At 47.3% G+C, this 9584-nt stretch overlaps 1 non-coding gene across 1 annotated transcript; it reads left to right on the top strand.

The window, feature by feature from the left end:
• The first annotated feature begins 805 nt into the window (after positions 1 to 805).
• On the top strand, positions 806 to 912 carry LOC124723906. Its single transcript, XR_007006567.1, has one exon. It is a non-coding gene; the product is annotated as a U6 spliceosomal RNA (small nuclear RNA).
• Positions 913 to 9584: the final 8672 nt, after the last annotated feature.

Raw genomic sequence — 9584 nt, 5'->3', positions numbered from 1 at the left:
AAACTGAAAGTAGATCAATAAATAGTACGTAATTTTGAAGCCAATTAGTCGTTCCATTGAAGTATTTGGTAATTATAACAATAATTCATAGGTTGCAATACGCCTACTTTGAACTTTACATACAGACGCAAATACTATACCTGTAATAATGAAATACCTCATGTGTCATGTATGGAAAATACGACTGGCTTCATAACGCTTTTGTTATCAATATGATTTTTATATTCTTCATTTCTTTAGGTCCAATGAGTGAAGCTACATTTTATAAACATAAAGATTTTGAGTCAACTTAGGACATTGTAAACAAGTAGGCCTGTCTATTCTTACTAGATTTTTGCTTCTATTCCGTAGCAGAATTTTTTGGAAGTTTGAGATACAGAGACTAGAAACAAGACAGTGAAGCTACCGCAAATAGTGCAAGCTGTTTGGTGGATAACGCTTACATTTATGTCTCTACTGGCATATTACAGTATTTTTACTTTGCTGTGTTACCGTTTTGATTTGTTTGTTCTGTGTCTCATAATCTGGAAAGATTTTTTTTTTTTGATGAATAAAAGAAATAAACTCTGTTGCCGTCTGCGGCATCATAAGCTTTTAATACCGATATACGTAACATTTCCAAGCACATTATTTGCGAAGTGTAGTGTATTTTATATTAGCCGGCATGGTAGCTCAGCGTGTTCGGTCAGAGAGCCGGTTGGCCTCTGTAATAAAAAACTGAGTTAATGGATCAACAACGAACTTAAACGGATGTCTTACGACGTCCGCCCCGAGCAGATGCAACGAACAGAAGTGAACAAAATGAGTACTCGCTTCGGCGGTACATATACTAAAATTGGAACGATACAGAGAAGATTAGCATGGCCCCTGCGCTAGGATGACACGCAAAATCGTGAAGCGTACCACATTTAATTTTTTTTGAACAGCCGGCACGGTAGCTCAGCGTGTTCGGTCAGAGAGCCGGTTAGCCTCTGTAATAAAAAACTGAGTGGAAGGATCAACCATCGAACTTGAACAGGATGTCTTGCGACGTCCACAACGACCAACCACAACGATCAAAAAAAAAAAAAAACCGGTTCTAGGCGCTACAGTCTAGAACCGCGCGACTGCAACGGTCGCAGGTTCGAATCCTGCCTCGGGCATGGATGTGTGTGATGTCCTTACGGTAGTGAGGTTCAAGTAGTTCCAAGTTCTAGGGGACTGATGACCTCAGAAGTTAAGTCCCGTAGTGCTCAGAGCCATTTTGATTAATTTGATGGTTTTTTTTTTTTTACTTTATTGTTAGTTTGACACCTGAACAACCAGGTAGGCTGGCAGCAGCACAATACGCCGCTCTTCAGCCGAAGAGAGTACATGGAGATAAACAAAGAAGAGACATCACTTGGAAGAACGGCGGGAAGAAACAGGAGACACAAGAACATAAAAGCACAAGAAGCCGTTCACACTTGATGACAATCCACACTAGGAACTGGAGACCCGACGCACAAACACTGAAGAAGACGATGGCACTGGTGAACAATGGAGCGTGACGGGGAAACTGAACACTAAACATGATGGCACACACGATACACTGATGGCGGTGATCTCCGGCGCGCGAATGTCCACTGAGCGTGTGCGAGTCCGGGGACCTGCCAAGAGGGGAACAGGGGTGAGGAGGGGGAGAGGGGAGGAAAAGAGGATGCCATGGCTTAGGAGACGGGGACAGGAGGATAGGGACAGGGGAGGGGAGGCCCGGGGGACGAGGGGGGAGAAAAGGAGGAGGGAGGGAAAAGGGAGAGAAGGGAGGAAGGGTGCCCAGAGTAGTAAGTACAGGAGGAGAGTGGTAGGATCAAAGTCGGTAGGAGGGGTAGATGGAGGGGAGGAGGGCATCATCAGGGAGAGGGAGCTGGCGGAAGCCACCTTGGGAGAGGGTAAGGAGGGTGGAGAGATGTAGACCGGGCGGGACGTGGGAATACAGGCGCGGCAGCGGGCGGGGGTGGGAGAGGAGCGGGGAGACGAGCGGGTGAGGAGGATCAAGTTTACGGGAGGTGTACAGGATCCGTATCCTTTCAAGGAAAAGGAGGAGGTGGAGGAAGGGGATGAGATCATACAGGATCCGTGTGGGGGAGGGGAGACGGATGCGATAGGCGAGGCGGAGAGCATGGCGTTCCAGGATTTGGAGGGATTTATAAAAGGTAGGGGGAGCGGAGATCCATGCTGGATGGGCATAACAAAGGATAGGGCGGATGAGGGATTTATAGGTGTGGAGGATGGTGGAGGGGTCCACACCCCACGTGCGGCCGGAAAGGAGCTTGAGGAGACGGAGGTGGGAACGTGCCTTGGCTGGGATTGTCTGGAGATGGGGAGTCCAGGAGAGGCGACGGTCGAGGGTGACGCCAAGGTACTTAAGGGTGGGAGTGAGGGCGATGGGACGGCCATAGACGGTGAGATAGAAATCAAGGAGGCGGAAGGAAGGGGTGGTTTTGCCTACAATGATCACCTGGGTTTTGGAAGGATTGACCTTGAGCAACCACTGGTTGCACCAAGCGGTGAACCGGTCAAGATGGGATTGGAGAAGGCGTTGAGAGCGTTGCAGGGTGGGGGCAAGGGCAAGGAAGGCGGTGTCATCGGCAAACTGGAGAAGGTGGATGGGGGGTGACGGCGGTGGCATGTCCGCCGTGTACAACAGGTACAGAAGGGGGGGCAGGACGGAGCCTTGGGGCACACCGGCGGAGGGGAAAAAGGTGTAGGAATCGGTGTTATGGATGGTGACATAAGAAGGACGGCGGGAGAGGAAGGAACCGATCAGACGGACGTAGTTAATGGGAAGGGCGAAGGTTTGGAGCTTGAAGAGGAGACCGGAATGCCATACGCGGTCATAAGCGCGTTCAAGGTCAAGAGAGAGGAAGATTGCGGAGCGACAGGAATTGAGCTGTTCGGAAAGGAGATGAGTGAGGTGAAGGAGAAGATCGTCGGAAGAGAAGGACGGCCGAAAGCCACACTGGGTAATGGGAAGGAGGCGGTGCTGGCGGAGATGCTGGTGGATGTGGCGGGTGAGGATAGATTCCAGGACCTTGCTGAAGACCGAGGTAAGGCTGATGGGACGGTAGGAGGAGATGGCGGACGGCGGTTTGCCAGGTTTAAGGAACATGAGGATACGAGAGGTTTTCCACAGGTCGGGGTAGTAACCGGTGGACAGGACTACATTGTAGAGCCTGGCCAGGGTGGAGAGGAAAGAGACAGGAGCTTCACGAAGGTGACTGTAGGTGACACGATCGTGACCAGGAGCAGTGTTGCGTTTTGTGCGGAGTGTAGCAATGAGATCCTGTGTAGTGATAGGAGTATTGAGGTCCGTGTGTGCAATGTTGTCCAAGTACTGGAAACCAGGAGTGAGGGGAGGGACAGAGGTGTCAGTTCGATCGCGGATATTCGGGAAGAGGGAGTAGTCGAACTGGGGATCATCGGGGATGGAAAACACATCGGACAGGTAGGAGGCAAAGTGGTTAGCCTTACTAAGGGCGTCAGGGAAGGGGTGATCATCATGGAGAAGAGGATAGTAGGGGGAGGGCTTAGTTCCGGTAAGGTGACGGAAGGCGGACCAGAACTTGGACGAGTTTATAGGGAGGGTAGCATTTAAACGGGTGCATGTCTGTCGCCAGTCCCCGCGTTTCTTAGCCGCGAGCAAATTACGAATGTGTCGCTGGAGTTGCCAGTGGCGTCGTAGTGTGTCCGGGTCACGCGTGTGGAGGAAGGCACGGTAGAGACGACGGGATTCACGGAGGAGGAGGACGGCCTGTGGGAGTAAGGTAGGACGGTGGGGGTGGATGGCAACAGTAGGGACGTGGGCCTCCACGGCCTCAGACAAGGTCTGCTGGAGAAAGGAGGCGGCACGGGTGACATCATCGGGAAGGCGATAGGTGAGAGGGTGGCTATCGACCTGGGTGGAGAGGGTATCCCGGTAGGCATTCCAGTTGGCACGGGAATAGTCATGGATAATTTGATGGTAATTGGCCCACATTATAATTAACAGATAACACGTTTGTACTTCGCTTTCATTTATTATTTTAAATCATTCGTGATTTTTTATTCCGCTTGTTGTAAATACCATTAGGTACCGATAATCCATTTTAAGTTATAGACACTTCTACTTCATCAATCACACACAGTTATAATCGTAGTCGTGTCTGTAAACGTTTACATCACGTTCTAACAGTCGCGACACTTCGCCTCGATTTTGTTCCCTACCACGCCAGCAGCGCCCCAAGCGGCCAGTAACTTAAACTGTGAGTTCGGCGCGATGGTGAAAGCGAATAGTGGTTGTTTATTTTGATTTCTACAGTGGTTTTTACAAGCGGTAGCGTTTGTAGCGCAATAAATTGCAGTAACAACAGGAACAAGGCACTACAGCTGTCTTTTTTAGGTTTCCTAAGCATCCTGAGAGGTATGTACCATCATGTTACTAAACTGTATTGTCATGATTCACTTGCAAACTACGTGTGTATTAATGATTAATGTTTCGTTTTAGGAGCAGAAAATGGTTAGGTAATAGCAGACGAGAAGACCTTATGAAATAATATTACGTTTTGTTCGCTACATTTCGAACAAAACCAGTTCATGAACGCAGACAATAATAAACTCGTGTGGAATGCAGCACCCACACTGTTTTGCATCCCAAATAAGCCACTTCAACTGGCAATGAAGAGGAAACTGCCACAAAGCTTCGACAATCCATCTAAAGCTGTAAAACAGTCCTATGACGCAGAAGCAGCCTATTCAACTCTCCATGTATCAGTGCCAGGTCCGTGCTTTGATGATGAAGTGGTTAGATTAAGAGAAGTTATTTGTGTCTTACAAAAGCGTAATGTTAGGTATTTATTTCATTCACTTCTGTTAGTCACTTAATTTTCCTTGCTTCCTTCGCGTGATGACATTATTTTGTTAGCAACTTGTTCACTGACAGATTGTTTGAAAATTATTCAAGTATTTGGTTTTGCGTGAAATGTAATGTAATCAGCTCATTATAATGTTTTCAACATGTTTCACCCACTATTTGGCAGTTGCTTGTCCCACTTAGAATAATGTAAAGATGAAGGTTGTACTTGTGGCAACAGGTTCAAATGGCCCTGAGCACTATGGGACTTCAGTCCCCTAGAACTTAGAACTACTTAAACCTAACTAACGTAAGGACATCACACACATCCATGCCCGAGGCTGGATTCGAACCTGCGACCGTAGCGATCGCGTGATTCCAGACTGTAGCGCCCAGAACCGCTCGGCCACACCGGCCGGCGTGGCAACAGGAGACAATGACAAACAGTAGGCTTACAGAACGATAAATGAGCTGTCGATCGCTTTTGCATGTAGAGGTACATGTCTGTGCTTCTTACATGTGAATCTGTGTGTTTATATTCTTTTGATATCCATGAGGTAAGCTGCAATTCTATCCAACGTCACAAGTGTTTCTTCACGAATGTGTTGTAGCTTGCCACTCGATTCATGGTTTTTGTCCATACTTGCACTTATTTTAGAATCATTTTTAGAAACATATATGCCATCTGATACTACACAAACCCTTGGAGGCAAGAAAATAACTCAAATATTTCGTAAATTACGTAGGAAATGGATGCAAATCAAACATGCTTACGAAGCGTCTGATGTTCACCTTACTCGCCGCTTGGAGCGCTAGTGTCTCTCCAGCTGTCAAACGGCAACGACTTTTACTGCAGTGAGTGTCGCGACTGTTATGTTAGACTGTGGTTTACATTAATACCTGAAACTTAAAATCTTTGCTTTATACGTGTTGGAAACTTCTTTTTCTCGTTCTAGGAGCAACATATCTGCGACGATGTGTATCGTTTTGCTCGGTTGGGCGGAGCATCTTGCTGATCAGGGGTGGAGCTTAAGTGGGGTGGGCGGGGACTATGTGTCGGGATCTTCGCAAGCTTTAAGCTCATGTCACGATACCATCCTGACATGTACAAACTTGTGTCAGGAGTGGGATCTTTCCCACCGTTCTATCTGAAACGATATTTTCCTGCCGATCCTATGTGTTGGCAACCATAGCAACGCCTAGCGGTTTGCTGCCGCGGGCCGCTAAGCGCTGTTTCCGCTAGATGCGCCTTCGGGCGCCCCCGACAACGTGTTAGGCCGTGACGGTCCTACCAAGCATGCAAGCGCACTATATGGCCACGCGCAGCTATATTGCGTCTCACGCCGGGGCGAGCCGCCGGCAGTAGAAGCGTCGCCGCGGGCTGCGCCGCACCGTCCTTCGCCTCTGGGTAGCCGCCAACGTCACCTCCGTGTGATTTAAGCGTCACTGCAATGCATTCTGCTAGGTAACAACTCTGGCGAACTTCCGCCGAGGGGACTTTTCATCGTCTAGAATAGAGTGAGACCTTTTTATTTTGGGCATCTGTTCGGTCTCAGTCCCAGTTTTGTAACTATGCCTGAGTTACGTCCTCGCCAACCAGCAGAGAGGAACGAATCGGCTCCCGATGCTGCAACTGCGGCCCAGAACGAGCCTGATCGCACTGCTTTACTGCAACAGCATATAAACCCACTGTCACTTGAAAAAATAGAGCTACAGGAACTGCTTAACACGATAACTCGCGAATGTGAAGCCACAGTTGCCGAAAACAAGGTAACTACTGGCTGTTCAAGAACCCAAAAAGTTGAAACAGAAAAAATAGTACCAGATGTACACAGTACGCAAATCCGCCAGGGTAGCCAAGAGCGCTAATGCGCTGCTTCCTAGACTCAGATAGGCGCACCAGCCCCGGATGGAATCCGCCCGGCGGATTAACAACGAGGGCCGGTGTGCCAGCCAGCCTGGATGTGGTTTTTAGGCGGTTTTCCACATCCCGCTAGGTGAATACCGGGCTGGTCCCCACGTTCCGCCTCAGTTACATGTGTCGCAGACATTTGAAACACGTCCGCACTATTTCACGATTTACACTCGACGCAGACAGTTGGGGTACACCGATTCCGTCCTGGGGGGGTACGGGGTGGCGGCAGGAAGGGCATCCGGCCATCGCTAACACTAACATTGCCAAATCCGTTGTAATCACGCCGATCCTGCGATCGCTGCGGGACTATGTCGTAAGCGAAAGAAAGAAAGAAATGTAACCAGTACGCTCACAGCCGTAACTTTGTATCTTCTTTTGCCGGAAAGCCAGGCGAAAATGTAGCAACATTTTTGCAAAACGTCAGGGACGTGGGACTTACAGGCACATGGCCAGACCACTTTTTGTTAAATGTCACCACCATGAGACTTTCAGGCGATGCATGAATTTATTTTGAATCAGTAGACGCATTGCCGGAACACCCACATTTGATTTCTTGGCAAAGGGATTAGCAGAGCGCTACTCTGACAAGAGTGGGGTTAGCTATTAGCGTGATCGGTATATTAAGGTATATACAGACTTGGTATCTACATCTACATCATACTCCGCAAGCCTCCTAATGCTGTGTAGCGGAGGGTAGCTTCGGTACCACTATCTGATCCCTACAACACTGTTCCACTCGCGAATAGTGCGTGGGAAGAATGATTGTCGGTAAGCCTCTGTATTGGGTCTAATTTATCGAATTTTCTCATCGTGGTCAATACGCGAGATGTATGTAAGGGGAAGTAATATGTTGTCCCACTCATCCTAAAAACTGCTGTCCCGAAATTTCAATAGTAAATTTCTCCATGGTTCATAACACCTCTCCTGTAACGTCTGCCAGTGGAGTTTGTTTAGCATCTCTGTAATGCTCTCTCCCCAGCTAAACGATCCAGTGACGAAGCGCGCCGCTCTTCGTTGGATCTTCTCTATCTCCTACCAGTCCTACCTGATAGGGATCCCAGATAGATGAACAGTACTCAAGGATACAGCGAACAAGCGCCTTATCAGCCACTTCTTTCATGGTTGAGTTACATTTCCCTAAGATTCTTCCGATGAACCTGAGTCTGGCATCTACTTTCCCAACTATCTGTTTTATGTGGTCGTTCAACTTAAGGTCGCTCTGGATAGTTACGCCTAGATATTTTACGGCAGACGCTGTCACTAGCTGTTTGTCATCAATAGTGTAGCTGTACAGTAGTGGATTTCTTTTCCTATGTATGCGCAGTATGTTACATTTATTTTCGTTCAGGGTCAACTGCCAGAGCCTGCACCATTCATCAATTCTCTGCAGGTCGTGCTGCAAATTCTTTCTATCTTCTAGTGTTGCTACTTTGGTACAGACAACTGCATCATCTGCGAATAGCCTTAAAGAGCATCCGACGCTTTCTACTAGATGATTTATATATTGTAAACAGCAACGGTCCTATCATACTTCCCTGTGGTACTCCGGATATTACCTTTACATCTGTCGATTTTGTTCCGTTAAGGGCAACGTGTTGAGTTGTATCTGCAAGAAAGTCTTGAATCTAATTGCAAGTCTGCTTCGATTCTCCGTAGGCTCAAATGTTTTTCATTAAACGGCAATGCAGGACGGTGCCAAATGCCTTACTGAAATCAGTGAACACCGCGCCAACCTGAACGTCATTGTCCACTGCCCTGGGACTCTCAGGGAAGCTAGCTGAGTTTCGCAGGAATCCATGTTTGCGAAATCCATGTTGATTTTAATAGAGGAGATGTTCATTTCTCATAAACGTCATAATTCTTGAGCGTAAAACATGTTCCATAATTCTAAAACAGATTGACGTCAACGATATAGGTCTATAATTGTGTATCTGTCTTACTACCTTTCTTAAAAACGGGAATGACCTGCGCTTTTTTTCCAGTCGTTAGGTATCTTTCGTTGCTCAAGCGATCTACGATAAATTACTGCTAGAAGGGGAGCAAGTTCTTTCGCATAATCTGTGTAGAATCTTATAGGCATCTCATCTGGTCCTGATGCCTTTCCACTATTAAGCGATTGTAGCTGCTTTTAAATTCCGCTATCGGTTATCTCGATATCTGCCATTTCGGCGTTCGTACGACGATTGAAAAAGGAGGGACAGTGTTACGATCTTCTGCGGTGAAGCAGCTTCGGAAGACCGAATTCAGTATTTCGGCCTTCTCTCTGTTATCTTCCGTTTCGGTGAAGGTGTGGTTGCTGAGAGAATGAATAGATGATTTTGACCCACTTACTGATTTTACATACGACCAAAATCTCTTAGGGATTTTTCTTAGGTCGGCTGACAACGTCTTACTTTCAGAATCATTGAACGCTTCTCCTATTTCTCTCTTTCCGCTCATTTCCACTTCGTTCAGCTTTTGTTTGTCAGGTAGGTTTTTACAATCTGAGATGATGTGCTCTTTGTTTACGTAGCGCTTTTCTAGCACGGCTATTAAACCATGCTGGATCTTTCCCATCCCTTAAAACCTCACTCGGAACATATTTGTCTAGGGCATTGAATTTTTTCCTTTTTTTTCTCTACATCTTCGATCTCATAACCGAATATTTGATGCTGACTGCTGGGATATTCTGAGATTTGTATCCTGTCACTCTTGCTGAGCAAATATATCTTCCTACCTTTCTTAACATTCGTTGTAGGACCCCTCGTCATAGATGCTGTCAAAGCCTTATGATCACTGATACCTTCCACTACGTTAACTGATTCGATAAGTTCAGGTCTG

The sequence above is a fragment of the Schistocerca piceifrons genome, chromosome X (assembly GCF_021461385.2).
Source record: "Schistocerca piceifrons isolate TAMUIC-IGC-003096 chromosome X, iqSchPice1.1, whole genome shotgun sequence".
NCBI classification, from domain to species: domain Eukaryota; kingdom Metazoa; phylum Arthropoda; class Insecta; order Orthoptera; family Acrididae; genus Schistocerca; species Schistocerca piceifrons.
This window is presented reverse-complemented; position numbering and strand designations above follow the sequence as displayed.